At 42.4% G+C, this 19,758-nt stretch overlaps 1 long non-coding RNA gene across 1 annotated transcript; it reads left to right on the top strand.

Annotated features, from left to right (window-relative positions):
- Positions 1–1,135: 1,135 nt before the first annotated feature.
- Positions 1,136–19,319, top strand: LOC144532389 (uncharacterized). Its single transcript, XR_013503345.1, has 3 exons — positions 1,136–1,323; positions 4,201–4,251; positions 18,934–19,319. It is a non-coding gene; the product is annotated as an uncharacterized LOC144532389 (long non-coding RNA).
- Positions 19,320–19,758: the final 439 nt, after the last annotated feature.

Raw genomic sequence — 19,758 nt, 5'->3', positions numbered from 1 at the left:
ACAAATCAGGTGCAATGACTGGACCTCTGTCTTGTGTTACGACCCCTTTTTGAGACTATCAGAGTGGGGTCCTAGTAACAACACGGTTTATGACTGCTGAGTGTTTGAAATGCAACACTGCTCACACAGAGTCCATAGGTGTTCAATTAAAGCCTTGCCCAATGAGGAGTTACAGCTGAATTCCTGTTCCAGTTCTCAAACATTACATGGCATCAATGGAAGAGCTCAACTATTTATATCTGTCCCATGAATATGCTAGTTAGCTTAGCATACAGACTGTGAACAAGGGGGAACAGCTAGTGTGGCTCAACAAAATACTCCAGCCAGCACCGCTAAAGTTCACTAATTAATGTGATCTGTATTATTTGTTTAGTCTGTAAAAGCTGTGCCCGATTATGTCTTGCTAGGCAACCAGAACGGAGGATAAAACCACAAATTGTGTTATTTACACTTCATGTAAAAATTACATAACGTGTTAGCGAGCGTGTTATGTTATTGTGACTAGAAAAAGCAGCAGATAGAACTTTTACTAACATGTAGGTAAAGTAAGGTTGACATGAACTGTGAGCAAAGTGTTACAGATATCCAACATGTTTAACACAGATGGGACCAAACTCTCTTACACTATTCCATAACAGCAGGGGCTGACCTTCTCCCAGCAGGGTCGCTAAAAAAACCTGCCAAACATGTGCTCTGACAATTTGACTTGAACCAGTCTTGTTTGTTGGTTGGCGTTAAGCTGAAGCATACTCCATTCCTACATGATAGGCAATAGTGTGTTGTGTTGGTGGGAGTCTTGTGTCCATGTGTGTGCATTTTCATGTAAGTATTTGTCAGTATCTACCGCTGTGTAGCCACATAGTCTGTGTTTGAATGCATGCAGACACATATTGGCCCTTTTTTTGCTGTGTCATAGGCTCTACTGGGAGTATGTCAGGTCAGCATCTCTATGTATGTACATTTGTGTTTACTTGTGCATGACAAAAAGGACCCTGTACCAGTATTTCTGCAAATCTGTAATTATACTTGTGTGTGTGTGTGTGTGTGTGTGTGTGTGTGTGTGTGTTGTGTTTCTGTGGAAGTGTGTTTATACTGATTACAACACTTGTAACAGGCCTGGACCTGTGCAATCAGTGCAGACTTTCTGTATGACTGTGTGTTTGTTTGTGTGTGTGTGTGTGTGTGTGTGTGTGTGTGTGTGTGTGTGTGTGTGTGTGTGTGTGTGTGCATGAGTCAGCGGCTGGAGGTGGGGTGTAGGTGCTGAGAGACAACTAATCCTCGAGTACAGACATATGCTGGGCTGGAGCATCACCAAGGACAAAGGTAATACTCTCTCTCATTCCTCATTTCTGTCACACACACACACACACACACACACACACACACACACACACACACACACACACACACACACACACACAAACAAACACACACACAAAACTGTACTACTGTAAGAAAAAAAAGGTACAGCACAAAACTGCATAAATCAAAAGTTGAGCTGCTATGTGGAATACTGACCTATGTATATTGAATGAGAGGGTGTTGATGCAATACATTTGCACACCTTAAATTGCGTTGGTGGTATTGTCAGGGGTCGCAATTCTTTCATATGACACAATTTTCTTTTTTTAAACCAACCTACAAAGTGGTTCCCAAATTGCAATGAGGTTAACATGTAGCTGTATCTGACTCTTGTCATAACACCTCTGTATGTGCATTTAACACTCAAACCATGAGTCATGGTCAACCACTCATTCAGAAATTTGCTTGTGGAGCACCCCAGGGATCCATCTTTGGTCCCATTATCATCTCAATCTACCTAGAGTATATGCTCCAAACAGGTCTTATTATAAGAAATCAACATAACTTTCAACTTCTATGCAAATCCATAACTGAGTCTGGTAGCCCTGGTCTAAGGGGGAAACTCTTTTTTCTCTCAAAGTATATTGTGAATGTTTTGATGGGTTTTTTTTAGCTTTTTTGTCAGAGTTTTTATAAGTATTAATACAATACATTTTTTATTACAATCTTTTAGTTGTTCAAATTCAGGACAGGAGCACACTAACACACACAGAAAGACACAAACAGACAAATGACAAGAGCTGGCTGCCTCTGAGTCTGCTCGCTATTCAATCAGCCTGTCTTTGATTATTGAGTGGTGGGCGTCTCCATCTTTTGTCTATGCTGGTTATAAATGCAGATCCTTGATGAGGCAAAATATGAGGTAAGCTGTTTTGAGTGTTTATAATGGGGCTATAGGAGACTTATGGAGGATTACTTGGGATTTCCAAAGGATTGCTCTGGTTAATAAATGCAGCCTTGTTGGGTCCTGCTTTTAAATGACAGAAAGGGAATGCTGGTTGGCAGGGAGAGCAATACATCCATGCATGTATACACTGTATACACTACTATGAATGGTGAGGTGAAACCTGCAGCACAATTCAGGAGCTCTCTTCATCTGATAGGCCCCACTCGATCCAAGAACAGATCTGTGGAAACTGCACTGGCGTGCTCACATTCCCACACACAAACACACACAGGCATACACATCTGTAAAGTATCATGGACCCCCATCCACCAGGGAACTATCGTTGGGCTCTTGAAAAACAGACAGCAATCACCATCTCAGAGAATGAAAAGCAGCAGAGCGTGTAAAGAGAGGGGGGGGGGGAACTATAGCAATAGGAAAATACCACAGCACTAGATCCTGCTTTCTTAAACTATTGGTTGGAACCCAAAATGAATGAGGGTTTTAGTTTTGTTTGTTCCGCATGTAAAGGAACACCAAGATGTGTCAATGAGCATGTTTTAGTTCATTCATTGTAGGCCACAGGCAGCAGTGTCGTGACATTTAAAATACTAATTAGTTTCTTTCCCACACAGTTCTGGGAAAACTAATTTATCTAGCTGTTTACTGGCTTTTTTCACTGAACACAAGGAAGGCATATAGTTGTCAATAAGTTGATAATATGTAAAGTAATGTGCAAAATGTATGTATTTTCCTGACAGTAGGTCATTCAAATTGATAGTATTTTGTGAGTTGTGAAGTGGGACTGTATGTAGACATGTTACTGGCTTCTTCTCCATAGCAATGGCAACTGGGTATTGTAGTATAAGCCATCGTCCATGCTAAATTGATGGAAAAAACATGATTTCTCAGAAACAAAACTTGAATAAGTAAAAGTACTTGCCATAACATAAGATATGAGACAAATAAACAAATAATTAAATTTAAATGGAATAAATGTACGACAATAATTTTTATAATGTTTATGTATGTATGTATGTATGTATGTATGTATGTATGTGTGTGTTTGTGTGTGTGTGTGTGTGTGTGTGTGTGTGTGTGTGTGTGTGTGTGTGTGTGCGTGCGTATGTGTGTTCTTGCGTTGTGAGCATGCATGTGTTTTTGTGGTCTACTGAGTACACATAGCTCCAAAAACACACTCGCACTTGGCACAAAAGACTTCGGGACGGCTGTGATTGGCTGCAACAGGGCACACTGATTCACATTTAATCCGTAAAGAGAGAGAGGGAGAGTGTATGAGAGAGAGAGATTGAGAGAAATTGATGGAAAGGGAAGGAGAAACAAAGATGGAGGGAGACAGATGTAGAGAAAGATCAAGCATGATTTAGAGCATTCCTGCTTGTATTGTATATGATGCAAGCACTTAAGCCCATTGACCTTTTGTACGATACTTAGGGAATGAGCATTAATACACACGCGCATGCACGCACGCACGCACGCACGCACACACACACACACACACACACACACACAAACATTCACACACACACACACACACACACACACACACACACACACACACACACACACACACACACACACACACACACACACACACACACACACACACACACACACACACACACATTTCCTCCCTGATCACTCATTTTCCAGACAGCTCTCAGCTGGTCTGGACTACAACCAGCACCAATGACTCTTTAAGTAAACACACTGCTGAGTTATTTCAATCTTATCACCATCCGCTCTCTTTCATTCACCCTCCCATACCCAACACACACACACCCTCCAAACATCATCCCTCCCTCCCCTGTTGATAACTCAATTTGTGTGCCTTGGAGTGTTTTACTGTAAAGGATTGGCCCTTGTGTAATTTATGTGGCCTTGGATTGTGGCATGGTAACCGTACCACCGTTGTTTTCTTTTCTTTCCAGAACCAAGTGTTAAACGTTAAGACGTGACTGATATGATGGGCACATTTTAAGGTCAGTGAAGTAAAAAAATGTCATCCTACTGCACTTATCATTAAAACAATTTCAAATACTTTGTGCAGTGCAGTCTATAAATTGACACATTAGATCCCCAATTTTAAGTCAGTGCAGCAGGACATTTATGCCCAAGCAGAAGAATGTTCTTGAATGGCCAATCCAGTCAGTGATCTCATTTTAAATAATTGTGTGTTTTATTTGTTAAAGAAAAAATGGAAGATACCAAATGTTTGCTGATGGTCCTATGTTGTAAAAAGTGAGATTTGCATATCTTTTTTGATTGTAAAGCAGGTTGATGTGCCATATAAATACTGTGAAAGTTCAAAACACTCAATCCCCAGAGAAATACACACAGACCATATCCAGAAAGTGTGCCCTCAGGACTTCCGTACCGTCGTAACGTCACAGCTAGGTAGAAAGTGCTGCGCCAGTGCCGTTACAGTCATTCCCCCGCTGCAATGATGGCGCACTGACGCCGAGAGTGCAGATGTGGAAGACCTGGAAACACTGACCAATCAGAGCAGACTGGGCTTTTTCACGAGGGGGCCTAAAAAGACAGGCGCTCAAACGGAGCTTTTCAGACAGAGGGTGATGACAGGTATATTCAGACAGACGGTATGAGAAAAATAACGTTTCTTTGAACATTAAAGCATGTAAATATGTTCTAGTAGAAACCCAAAATACAAGTATATGACCTTTAATCCAGTAGTCATTGCGCCAAAATTGATCTGCTCATCTGATTGGCTCGCAACTATACTGTTTTGGTTTAGTGCTTCATTTTCAGCAGCAGCAGCAAAAAAGATACTAAAAAACCTTGTACACTACCTGTCCAGGTACCTGTCCTGGGGAACACAGTGGAGCCTTTAGCAGCTGCGCTAAAAACAGTGTATGTCGCTTTAAATAGGATGACTCTATGTAGGTTTATGCTAACTAGTCCAATTACTCCCTGTCCCAAACAATATGGGTTCCATGTATAAAAGAATTGAACCACTTTCTTATAAGACACTCTTTATAAATGGTTCATACGTTTAAACTAATGGTTTAAATAATCGTTAATACATAATTTACCAATGTTTCCTAGTTTAGATAAAATAACATTAATAAGAGCAACTTTTGGGTTGGAAGGCTGGAAAAAGCATTTTTATAGCTGCTGTTTATCTTTCTTCAACATAAAACATGATTTGTCTTTTGAGCTAGATTTCATTCATCCAAGGTAAGTTCAGCCTTCTGGAAATGGGCTGCAGAGCTCCTGGACCAAAATTCCCTCAACAACTTATAAACATAAAAAAAAAAAAAAATACCTATATGAAGGATGTACTTACGATAACTTACTTTTAAATGAGACACTCATGAGGAGTTTTTACTTACCAACATTTATTACTGATAACAAAACAGTTCTGACATGCATAGATAAACAATCCCATATTCTATCTTTGTCTAACCATTAAATCTGTTGTTTATGCAGTGCAGTTTGAGCATTTCATCAACACTCATTGCATCTTGCCAAGTTTCCACCAAGAGAGCTGCGTCACCTGCTGACCAGCTGTGTTTTAGACGACCCCAAAGCAACACTGAAGGTTTCTTTTGGAAGACTTGCTCCAAATTTGAATAGGCCCTATCTAAACATGTAACATTATTTAATTAGAAACTAGCAAATGTCAATAATCTCTCCGCTGAAAAACCCAAATATTATTTGGGTTTTAATTTTCTATCCATGTGACCGGGATCACACCTGTCATATGCCAAATTTAATAGTTTGACATTTTGCTTGAGCCAGGAGACGGTTAGCTGAGCTTTGCAGAAAAACTAAAAGCAAGAGGGAAAACTATACATACATCCTTGTGTTAACATGCTAGCTGTCAACACAACAAAACGTTCCATTTTTAGGCTTTAGTTTTTGTAAACTAATACAATATAACATGTTAATTTGTGAGCTTTAGAGGTGCTGGTAGGCTGATTTTTTTGTTAACCTTCGGACAGAGCCAGGATAGCTGTTTCCTCCTATTTCCAGTCTTTATGCTAAGATAATCGTCTGCTGGCTCCAGCTTCATATTTAGTGTACAGATATGCAAGCGGTATCGATGTTCTCATCTAACTCTCTGCAAGAAAGCAAATTAGCATACTTCCTAAAATATCAAACTATTCCTTTAACAAAACATCTGACCCGATATAAACCCAGCTATATATGCTTAAAAGACTGATAAAGAAACCACATGGCTCCTTGTAGCAGGTTTTAGATTTTGAAGGAATTTCTGTGATGCCCAAATCCTGATTAGCAACAGTAACGTCCTGTTACTGTAAAGGCTGTTTTATGCTTCTGCGTCAACTCCACGCCGTAGCTACGGCGTCGCTCCTACGGCGTCGTGACCCTTTTGGAGTTCTACGTCGGGGTTGCTTTGCATCACGGTGCATTTCACCACCATAATGCTAGAGGGTGTTAAGTCTGAGGTTATTTGCGAGATGTCTGCCAGCCAGTTCTGCCCACAAAGTACTGCTTGCTGGCGAAGTGCTAATTTCAAAACGTTACTGACATATAGACACTTTATAAACGGATAACCCCGTCATTGTAACCAAAATATGTCTGAGTTTATTTGCAAAGCTTATGTCAGTGAACTAGCATGTTGCTACTATCAACACACAGGACGAGTTGACCAATCACAGTCCTTGCGGTCTGCGTCGCCTCGACGCGAAGTAACAGAGTTTTGGAGGTGCACGTCGAGCTACGGCGGAGGGCTCGGAGGGGGGATCGCGATGACGCAGAGGGGTCTGCGTGGGTACGCCGTCGATTTGACGCAGAAGTATAAATCAGCCTTAACGCTGTATCTGAAAGCATTTGTTTTGGTGTCTGTAGGAGAGGCCCTCACCCTCCCCCTTCCAATATAGGGCTCTATTTCACCCACATAATTAGGGTCAGATCTTATCATCGCCTCCGCCCATCCCCCCCCCCACCCCTCCAGCTTCTTCTCCTCCCTCACAATTATTGCACGGCTCTTTCATCTCCCCCAAAAGAATGCTTGTTTATCTTTCGCCCTGTCCAGATAGGGCAAGAACAAAGATACTTTTTGTGGATATGTTTGCATGTGTGACGGAGAGAGAGTGCAATGCATGAATGAGAAAAAATAGCATACAGAAAGTGTGTGATATTTGGTGGAGGAAGGAGCCTGTTTTGTATAAATGTGGTAACACACACACACACACACACACACACACACACACACACACACACACACACACACACACACACACACACACACACACACACACATGTGTCCGTAGACTTATTTTGACAGGGTAAAATTTCAGGAATCATTCCATCATCTCCTCCTTGAAAAAAAAAGAAAAACATTTAGATAAAAAGAGATGCTATTTAAGGCCCAGAGGGCGAGTTAGTGAGTGACATAAAGAGAGACGGAGGGAAAGTGAGAGAGAGGCACTGTCAGTTATGTATGTGTCTTTTACTACTGCTGTCTGATGCACATTTATATACCTGCGCTGTTTACTCAATAAACTGCAGAAAAACATCACTAAGTGCTGTTCTTCACGGCAGGAGCTAATTGGACAGGATGTGTGTTTGTGTGTCTAGACTCTCACAACGCTGCCACTGTAGAGTGTAGAGGCAAACGGATGACACCTTGGAGAGAGAGTTACCCAACTCACCTGTGTGGAAGTGGTTTGAAAAGACTGCCTCTATATCCGATTGTGAACACACTCACAAATTCTTAAATTCATCTGTAAACTGCAAACACAGCATACATTGTTTGAGTAGAACTACACATTTTTGGAGGAGTGGTATGGTGTGTGCAGGGCACGAGCCAATCAAATCACCTCCAACCTTCGACACGTGTGTGTGTGTGTGTGTGTGTGTGTGTGTGTGTGTGTGTGTGTGTGTGTGTGCGTGTGTGTGAGAGATCTGGATATCACATATAGGCTCTGTGGCTCCCATGTGGAGGGGAGGTGGGCTGGATGTTTAGATGGAGGGAGTGCTGATGGAGGAGAGACTGAAGGAAGGGATGGCTGGAGAATTCAGGGGGTGCAGAAGAAAAATAAGAAACAGCTGGCTGCTCTGAGTCGTTGACTTCTTGTCAAATGGGAGGGGGAGAGGAGGAGAGATGGCGTCACTGAGCAAACTATTGCATGGACTGAATGGATTGCAGTGGAGTAGTAATGCATACATGCAAGTCTTTTATTTATTGCAAATAGTAATGTACTGTTCCTTTAGTTCACATGATAACACATAATGTTATAATCTACTTTCCTAATCATTTTGTATCTTATGACCACTGGCTGCCCCAACTACCCAGGATCCTCTGAGGGATCATTACAGTTTCTGATGTTATGTCTCCCAATTGAGCTGTTGTAATTTTTATTCTGGAAAGCCTTGTATTCAAGGCCTCCACCCAGCCATTAAACTCCCTCCCGTGGTTGGCCCGCTGGGAGTCCCACATTGCTGGACCTCTGGATGACACCCACCAGTGAGCTTGAGGTTAGTTGGGTTGTTCACAGCCTCATAAATGCCCATCCCTAAAAAGCAAAGGGGTTTGTACTCACAAAACGCTTAAGACATATATATTGTCTTCAGATGTTTTTTTTTGTTCAGGCAGGGAAATCTCTTTATCTTCTACTAAATCATCAAATGACACTAAACTTTCATTTAAAACCTTGAGAAACTTTAAAAGATCATTTTGGTTTATTACAACGTGGCTCTTATTTTCACAGTTTGGGCTATCTTTCCCACACTGCGCGAAAATAAAGGCGAACGGTAAAATGATTACCCACATTGTTGTCATCGTAAATATCCATCACAGTTTACAAACTGACTTTTATCTACTGCACTTAAAGGTGCTGTAGGTAGGATCATAGGTTAGACACCCCCCCCCGGCCCTGATTGGTGCATCTGAACAGGGAGCGGTGGATTTTTGCAAATCACACTACAGGCTGTAGGTGGAGCCAGAGGAGTCAGATTTTTTGTTAAATGACCTGCTTCATGTAGTTCTACTGGAACATAGGGTCAGTTTCAGCAAATATGACAGAAAGTTAGTTTTATAAGTCTTACCTACTGCACCTTTAATGCAGTTGTGTATGCACATAGCTTTTCTGTGCTATGAGGGATTATCACCCATATTTCAGTCAAGGTCACTTTCAATTTTATCTTGAAATAAAGATGTTTAGATAAAGTGGCTAAACTTTTGGCTTCTTCACAACCTGTCTGATCATTGAACTGCATGTTTCCTCTACTGTTGTTGGACTTGCAGTGTTGCTTGTTCAAAGATCTCAGCAATTACTTTGTGAATACAATGTTATCATTACTGTCAGAAATGATGGCCAAAACTAATAAAATGTGACCTAAATCAAATAGTGGCCAGTTGCCAGTATATTTCTAGTACATCCAACATGGTCCAAGTCAAACCCATACGTCATCCGGACCCCACTCACAGCCCCTTGCTGTGGGTGTGAACTTACACGTGTGACTTTAAAACACCAAATGTGATATTCCCTTTTGAAGGCTATTTAATTTGATTTATTTTAGAAGCTTGAAGGCTGCAAACACTAATTTTATATGGAAAAAGTTAATAATCAAACAGCTGTGCAGCTGTGAATTATAGATCCATGTTTTCACACTCGATGAATCATCTTGTGACTCCTTTGGGGCCCGTGAACCCCTGATTGAAAAACCGCCGTCCGTAGATAGAGGAAGTAACTGAAGGATGGAGAAAATAAATGGTCATGCTTGGATGTTCTTGGATTCAGAGCAGGGACAGAGAATTGTGGAGCGACCTCTCACCCCTCACAAATCATAGAGGAGTGTGAGTTTGGTCCATTAGCGGCCAGTTTGTGGCCATAACTCAGGGTTCAGCCCGTACATCACTCCGTGCTCCCACCCCTTATTCTTACTCCTCAAGACCCCCACGCCATACCCCTCCAACTCTCCCACCCCTCAATCTGTCCCACACTCAACCCTATAATTTGGTTGAAAAATTCAGCGGCTATTTTTCTTATTGAATTCCAAAATAACATCGCTGAGATTACAGTTAAGTGCAGGCGACTGGAGCTCGCGGCTCTGTTGCGGGAGCCATTCTGGGGCCAGTGGGATGCTGAGACTGGTGCCAGGGTTGGAGGTAGGGAGGTCATTGGCTGGTTTTTACACAGCGCAGGGGAAAACGCAGCGCAACAATCATCACATTTATAGATGGCTTGCCGCTCTCTCTGGGGCCCGGGCAGACGCTGCCAGTTTTAAAGCCCGCCAGTGGGTTACTGGCCACTAATAAAGGGATTTCATCTACAGGGAGTTGTAAAGGCACTCCATAGCATGCAGAGATGTGTGTGTGAGAGGGAGACAAAATGTGTGTCAAAAAGCACATAAGTGTAGTGGATACATATTCAAGCATGTTAAAGTGTCTGGATAATTCATTTTGTATTGCATGTACTCTTTTATGAAGTTTCACTGAATCACATCGAATAATTTGTTCCGCAACAGTTGTGTTTTTGTTGCCATTGCCAAGCGACGGGTCTATGATTAGCGATTATGAATGGAGGCCTATTTGGCCCTTTTCAAGGCTGAAACAGTGACGTCAAACACAAGGCTGTTATTCCTCCTTCCTCTCAGTCAGCAGTGTATCAGACTTGCCATTTCATGTGTGTGTGCATGTGGTTGTTAAGACTTCAAGACCTAAAGTTAGAGGACACAGATCTGGTTCAAATCAGTGATGTAGTCTACGTGATACGCAGGTATACGCAGTATACCCACTAAGAAATCTCCAGGATTTCCATATACGCACCTAAAAATGTGCAATGATACCCAACAACACAGTTTTGTGACATAACTTTCACTTCAGATATTTGTGTTCACAAATACGGGGTCGAGTAATGTGACAGCAAACAAAGCTAACACTGCAGAACATGCGGAGAGACTTTTCTCATCTTTCATCAACCCTCTCCTCCCTTGGTGCGGTGCGTAGTGTGTGCGTAGCGCCCGGGCCCAAATGCTCCACCTACACTAACGCCAGTATCCTCCCTTCACCGCACATTTAAGACAAATATAAGTAGCCTATTTTATTTAGTCCTCGTTGCTTAGGGGTCAACTTTTGTGATCCATGCTTAGGTCCCTGATGTGAAAGCCCCCTTACTGTTTTATATTCCATTATATGTATATTTTGAATGTCATCTGTGTTTTCCTTCTCATAGGATACATAAAGGTATTCCAACCATAAATTGGTGCATAAAAGTGTATCAAAATGCAGTAAATGAAGTCTTTGACGCTCAAAATAACCCTGGGGGAGGACACCCAGACCCCACACTTGCGACAACCTCAAATGTTAAAGAATGAAGCCAGTGTGGAAGTGGCCACTTGAGGCTTGCTCCAAAAGAGAGTCAGTCCCATAGGTCAATCCCCTTAGACCCCTATGTTAGAAAACCCAACTTTACAGCAGAAATTACCATGTTTACGGCCTAGAAATACGGCTTTGGTCTCTATAGCTAATTTCTCCTTTCATGAGGGTACGTTTGAATAATAATCAGGTTTAAAGTTATGCATTATTAAGGATTTGGCACTTTGTGCGTCAGGTGGATGCCGCATTATTAAGCCCGCCTCAGCTCCATCCACGCTCCACCTCTTTACCCATATTTGGAGTAGATGGTCAGGCACTTCCAAGATGGCAACGGCTGAAGCCACCAGGAGCTGCCCACTTTGAGCTTCTCTGGAAACCTATGGGCAACGTCCATATTTTATACAGTCTAGGGTAAAGTCCAGTGTTTCAGGGCCCCAATAACTCTCTAAGAGAAAAGACAAAAAAATAGAATCTGAAAAACATCAAGTTCGAGTTGTTTTTACATTTACATTTACAAAACAGTTACAACATCGTCAGTGCATCTTACACACACTCGCTGGTCTGGTCAGTGTAACTTCTGTGAGTGTTTTAAAGTGACGTCTGGCCTGCTGTGTGTTTTACCCCTCTGGTCTCTAAGTCAGAACCTCTGGGGTTCCAACAAACTTTCTCACGGTCCTCATCTCTCTCTCTCACACACACACACACACACACACACACACACACACACACACACACACACACACACACACACACACACACACACACACACAAACACAGTGACACACACTGCGGCAGCGGTTGCCCAGTGCTCCCCAGAGAGCGGCTTTGGTTACAGCTATGCATGAATCGTAGTAGTGACATTGCAGACACTTGACTCTTCCACTGAGGCTAGTTCAGAGCCAAAATGGCCTCCGCTGCCTGCCCACCACATGTCTTAGTCCCAGACAAAACACTGTTTGAGCTGGAAGCAGGTTTAAGCTTTTCTCACACTTTACATTATGTTATTGTCTGTTTAGTTCTAAGTTAGTTCCCAGGACCACCAGACCACCCTACACACCACAGCTGTCTTTAGTGTAACCTCCTGGATGATCCTTCGACTAATCCTCATGTAATGATACTCTAATCACTGGAGAGACACCAACATGGTTTTATCCCTCTTACCCCCAAAAATGTACTTTATGATAGTAAATGCATGTTCCAGAACAACTCACATTTGAATGTTGCGATTCAGACTATTTCTTTAATGGTAACGCTTGACAAAAAGACTACTACCAAAAGACTTGCATTTGGAATAGTCCATGAAAGTTTCTATGAAAGCCTTGAGATGTTCTCTGTCAGTCTGGATCCTCCTTACATCACAGTGTATTACTCAGTGGGTTTACAGTACATGCACAGCAGTAACCAGGGTATAGTCTTACCTTCGGTTAAGTGAATCACCAGGTTATAGCAGTTCTTCCCATATATATGAATGGGGAAGAATGGGAAAATGACGGGACTAATTGTACCTCTAGTACAGTAGGTGGCGCTCTGCCAAAGTGAATAACACTTTTTTCGAAACACAACTTGGGAAGTGAAAGAGAGAAAATGGACAACTTTTCAGCGCTGTACAGTTTCGAACTTGCCATGGCAAAGTCCTCAATGGGTTTAAAGGTTTAAATTTTGTGTTTGTGTTGTTGCTGTTGGTTTTTGGCACTTCCAACTGCTCTCTTCTATTTCCTGCTCAAAAACCACTGCAGCGGAGGGGCAGTTTTAACCTACAGAGCATGCACAGGCACGCTTAACCCAAACTTACTCCGGTTAAACTGTATACATACATCCATTAATACCCCGGTTACTAAAGGAGTTATCTAAGTCAGTAAACCCAGTTATGAGAACTCAGATTTGAGCCGGTTAAGGTTTACATGGCGTTTTTTTTAAGAAACTGGGGTATTGCCTTTAACCCGAATGTAATTATGTTTTTAAACTGCATGTAAAAGCACTGAGTGTTTATTCCGCTTCAGTCTTTGAGTGAGAAAAAGGGCAGCTGTCTTCTTTTACTTCTTTGTTCAGACATTTAAAAAATAGTTTTCCAGTCTGTGACTGCTGCTCTTCTCTTTCTCTGCCCCTCCAACGGCCTGGAGTTGTTTCGCCGTGTGACCCCTGACCCCTAAACGGCATGGAGTCTTGTTGACATAGTGAGCGGATAGGAGCTGGGCTGCAGCCCGTGGTAGCTTCTCAACAATTGCCAATAAAGCAGCACTGTGATTTACTCTGGTCACTGCTGCCCAAAATAAGCAAAATGAAGTTAAACTTGTCCTTGGCAAAGAAAGACGTCTGATTCCTGATTGTGCCTCGGCCAAGAACATCTCTCCCCTGCCTCTAATGTACACAAATAGACACGCACACGCACACACACACACACACACACACACACACACACACACACACACACACACACACACACACACACACACACACACCAGCTTTGTCGCCTCTGATTCGTTGTGTACGTGTGTTTGTGTGTGTGTGTGTGTGCTGAGTGTTCACTCAGACCCAACATGTGTTGTTGGCTCATCTAGCCAGAACATGGAAACTGTGAGTGGCTGCAGATGTTGAGAAGGGGAGAAGATGAGGTTTAGTTTTTTTTGCTTTTGTTTTAACATGCTTCCTCTCACTCCACTAAGACGCCTCAGCAGACCTTCGTCTTATCCCACAATCACTGGGGCTTAGAGGAGGATCTCATGGTCCACATAGTTCTCACTGTCCATCACCTCCTAGCTCCTCACAGTGATCCCCTGAGGATTAGGACTCCAAACCTATACCTAGAGTCATAACCTATAGAGAAGAACAATGGGCAAAATAAGAAGGACAAATGAGAGTTAGTTTTGAAGCAGATTTGGGATCCAAAGTTCATAAATTGAAATCCAAGATGTTAGATAGAATGTCTGATTTACAGTATTGGAGGTAAATGACAAGTAAACTGATTCTCAACCCGAGGGAGAACATCAGGGATGAATAGAGAGGAACCACAAAGACAGACAGTTGGGGAGAGAGGAAGTGAGAATTCTTCAAATATGAGTAGGCGAACAGCAGATACAATACCATCCATTGATAATAAAATTAACAGGCGCTCATGCTTTCAGCCATCATGACTAATCCTGAAATGTCACAGTGGCCACTCAGGAATCCAGCCGCAATATCCCCACGGTAATTGTGTCGGCATCCGGATGGGCCTACGGCGGGACCGCTGCGCCGCACAGAGGGTTATTCACCAGACGAGACGCGTGGGAGAAAAAGCTGGACCTTGGAAACTATACATTAAGCCTGTGGTGTTAGCGATCTCTCACCATTGTCATCACACTAGCAGGGATTCTCACACTCCCCTCCCCTCCCCCCCTCACACACCTGTCTGTGTGTGTTAAGAGTGCGGTCACGCCACTCTGGGATTTTGCGTGGCGATGGTGCTTTTGTGGGGTCGTGAGGTCACCCTGTGTGGAAATGCGTGCGCACCTTTTTATCGACTGAACAGTTGTTGTTGTGTCTGCGGTGTGTGAAATCTTTCCCGCTGTTTAAAAACCTTTCTGAATAAATCATCAGACTAATTCTTGGGTTTTTATTTCACTCAGCTGCAGTTCCAAATTTATTTTGGATGTACCGACCGCAAAGGTTTTGGGGCCAAATATCTGCAAAAATATTCTGTGATATAAGCAGTCATGGGAAGGCCTCTTGCTAAGTCTCCAGTTTCTTGTCATTTCCTGTCAGTGTATTTGCCATGAAAAGCTTGTTTAAGATATTATGTTTTACTCAGGTGCAGATGCACTATGAAAAAACTGAACGAATAAAATGGTTTCTGCGAAAGCAGACGGCGGGTTATTATCCTCCTCCAAATGTTAGAAGTACTGGGAGTCAGATATTGCTAAATTCCTTGACATGCTTTTGTAAGATTCAAGAGTCCAATTCAACTCTTGCATTCAGCTGTTTTATTTTGAGTGATTCAAGTGCTGATGGAGCGCAACATTTTTGGTTCACAAAATATTTCAACCTGAAACACTTTACAAAATAGAGTTGGCTGAATTCTGGTTGTTATACTGAAATGGTGTGCAAAACAATCTCTCTTGTTTAGGTAGAGAAAAAACAGTTACACTGAGCTTATACGGAACCAGAAGGGACTTTTTACACTTGTTGATTATGGCATTACAGAGAGCATCCCTCCAGGGGATTGTGAGGTTAGAGTAAGTACTGCAGCACTAGAGACACAAGATACACAGCAGACAGGTAGTAAACTAACTAAAAACATGTCTAAAAACTAGAAGGGCACTTGGAGAGCACAGACCTCCACTAAGGCCAAATTCCCTATCTTGCATTATTATTATATATATTATTATTATAAAAATATTAGGGTTATCTGCCCTGTGATTTGGATCTGCTCCAAAATGTATTGGGTTTTTCCTTGGCTCATGCTACACCCTTCCACCAAGTTTCATGAAAATTGGGCCAGAAGTTTTTCCGTAATCCTGCCGACCGACAAACAGTCAAACCCAACTGAAAACAAGACCTTCATGGCTGTGGTAATAGTGTTAATAAATCTGACTAGAATACATAGATATATTTAAAAACACAAGTCTTGTGTTGGATGTTGAAGTGTTGGAACCTGTTACACTAGACAACAAATAGACACCTGTGAAGTTGTGTGACTGCATCTTGCACGGTTGCGACGCTATTGCAGTGACAAAATCTTTTTCTAATGCACATTATCCACGTAGGAAAGAACATGGCCTGATTGTGCCCTTTACAGTTTGTTTCACATACGGTAGGCTACAATCAATCACCACAGTCGCTCTACAGCTGGGACAAACAGGTGTAAAGACTTCCCACTGTAGCCTTGTCTTATGCTGTTGGCACAAGGAGTAGGGAGACTGTGATTCAGGCTCAATTAAGACTTTATGTGAATGATGATGATGACGGAGACGTCAGTGAGGTTGATGACAGTGATGATTTGTCTTACATGGCTTGTTTTTCAGCACGTTGCATCGGCGTCTGGCTTACATATTTATGTAATGTTAGTGTAACTCCTCGCTGCCAAACCAGTTCCCCACTTGGACACATAAAGTTGAACTTAAAACACCCCTTTCATTATTCTTTCACTCTCTTTCTCCTCCTGATCACCCCTTTCTTCTTCTTCTCGTCCCATAACCCTCCTCCCCCTTTCCACTGAGGACCCAGAGCCCTTATGCAACCCAATCAGGACCCTATTTAGGGAAATCAAGTTAAATAAACTGTGATGTGAACTGAATCCAAAAAGGGTTCTTATATAAGAATGAGGTTACTTCATAGATGAATGGCTCTTGGAATGGACATGGATTCCCAAGGCCTGTATTTATTTTCATTACCATCGGAATAGCTTCGCCTGTGAGCTCCGTGGCGAATGAGGACGGAAAGCAAATGAGAAAGAAATTCATCCTTACTCATTTCATCTTAAAGAGTCACTCCCCGATCCCACGGTTTAAATATGCATCTAAGTGATTGATTTTTTTCAATAAACAGCACTCGATGAATCAACAGTTTCCCACTTTGATTAGCAGGCTATGGAGCTTGTAAGCACATGTGCAGCTTTATGTGTGAGTTGGTTCATCTGCGTTTTACTGGATTACATTCCTAATCACTTTGCCGGTCCCGGCATGTCGGCTTAAACTTCGTCCCTCTGGCTTAAACTTCCTCCCTCTCTTCTGATGTTGAGTCTGGATGCGGTGCAGGGTCGCACCGTTGTGTTCTGACAGGAGACAATGCTGTTAATCCCTGAGAAATCAAACTTTTAGTTATGCTGTGTGATTTGGATCAAGGGAATGGGTTTTTACACGAGGCTCTGACGCATGATTCTTTCAGCACATATGACACACAAAGGTAGATAAAAAAAAAGGTTTGTTTTTAAATATAAGAAGAACAATAAAGATGATTAATCAAATGAAGAAAGGAATATTTTAAACATCGGCTATTTAACATGAAAATGTGATTGGGGTGTCAATATGTCACTGAAACAAAATTGTGTCGCTTTGGTTCCAGTAAGGGTGTGTGTGTGTGTGTGTGTGTGTGTGTGTGTGTGTGTGTGTGTGTGTGGGAGGGGGGGGGGGGCGGGCAGCCCATAATTCCTAGACACACGTTCCCAAAGCTGGTAAAGTACACGGAAAATACAAAAGCACAAGCACTACACATTAAATTATCTGTAATCTGTAATATCAACGTAATAATTTGAACGCAACCCAGTACATTGCATCAACATTTTTTATCAACTCAAAGCTTTTCTCACTTGGATTTTGGCAGCTGGACACTTTTCAAAAAATTCTAGTGAGGGGGAGATTACATTTTTAACATGTTTAAAACATATTTAAACAAAGAAACCACTGAAAATATGGATGATATGAAAGCATGCAAAAAACAAACATTATTTGGACATGATGGCATTCCGGTATGTGCAATGTTAAGAAGTGAACTTGGGACTGTAAAGAAAACAAATGAGAAACATGCACTGTATTGGCAGTTTGTCAGTATGAGAAACTGATATCACTTCCTGTCGCTAAGCACTTGGCTGGGCTTAACATTGACATTGGCTGTGCGATGAGTGGCTGGAATAGACTGGAAAAGGAGATTGTCCTTTCCCAAACTCAGACTAAACGCTTTCTGTCTGATTCGCTGAGGAACGACAGAGAACAGAAAAGAAGCACAGGAAAGAAGATGAAGTGGGGAGGATGATGATGATGAGGGGCGTTGGGTGCGTTTTTGTGATCCATCTCTTGTGGAATCGCCTGATGAAGACAAGGCTTCATACACATCTCAACTGACACCCCATTCCAGCCTCTGTTCAAGTCATTCGGTAATCCCACTCTCTATGAAGGCTTCATTCCCAAAACAAACATGGCTGAATGGCCCTGGTCCACCTCAGCATCGAATATGAGACACAGGTGTTGCTCTTTAATCCCAGCCGGCTGGTTCAGCTGTTATCTTTGTATATAAATATCAAGATATATTGTTGCACTCTTTTGATCTATAATGCAGGAATGGCTTTGCAGGAGCATTAAGTGTTAAAGCTGTGTTTATCTGCTGTGTAAGCATGACAACGCCATAGATAGGACAAAAACATCCATCATGTCTTCCTCTCACTCTGCCCAGGCCGCTTCCTGTAGCTGAGCTCAGCACTGACATCTGCTGCCCGTCCCTCTGCCCTGACCTCTGCCCTATTGTAGCGGATAAGGAAGTGTCAGTGGGAACCGGCAGGGTCAGGTGGGGTCTCAATCCTGGGATCCTGGTTCCTGGCTGCTCTGCATACCCGCCGTCTCTCCCTGTATTGAGCTCTCCACATGTGTTTCCTGTTGTTTTTCAGACTAGCAGCGCTGCGCCGGCCCACTGTACCAGAGCAGGGGCCTTTTCCTGAGGCTTTGTTTGGCCTGGCCTCTGGGAATGGCTCAAATTTACGTGGATGTGACAGAATACCTCTCGACCCCGACAATCACCATGTGTGCCACAGTCAATACAGTTGAGTCTCGAAAAGATTGGCCTCCTTTTTCTTTTCTTTTTTTACACCCCTCGCCTCACCTTTCTGTCCAAATTTGTAACCTGAGAGCAGAAGATCAGGTCTCTCCACAACTGTATAGAAAGAGGGGGAGAGGTGGAGGAGTGTGTATCTATGTATGTTTTGTGTGTGATGTTACCCAGACATGTATCAGCTCAACATGCCCTTTATTAAATACCAGATATGTTTAAATGGAATTTCGTTGTATTCTCTTACAATGTCAGTAAAAGGAATCTGAATCTGAAACCATTTTGTTTAGATATTTAGGGGAGAATTTATTGTGAAAAAGATTATTGACAGATGAGATTGACAGTTGAGCACAAACGTCATTTCAGAAATCATCACGTGACCTATGGAAGTTTTGTGTATTGTGATGGCATTACCACAACCCTGGAGAAACTCACTAGTCTCATTATGTCTAGGGATTCCAGAGCTTGGTTTCGCCAGTGTATTTGAAAACTAGAAAAGCTAAACACTTAGCTGCCAAACCGAAGGTAAAGATGAGAGGCCTACCTTTTTTTGTGGCCGGCGCCGTTCCTCTCATCTCTTCTCTTCGGACCAGCTCAGTCAGTTGCTGCGGTGTCAAACAGCATCGCTACCCAGTTGACAGTTCATTTTTAGACATTAAAAGAAGCG

This window comes from Sander vitreus, chromosome 17, assembly GCF_031162955.1.
Source record: "Sander vitreus isolate 19-12246 chromosome 17, sanVit1, whole genome shotgun sequence".
Classification (NCBI taxonomy): Eukaryota; Metazoa; Chordata; class Actinopteri; order Perciformes; family Percidae; genus Sander; species Sander vitreus.
Note: the sequence above shows the minus strand (reverse complement) of the source record. Positions and strands in the feature narration are given on the sequence as shown.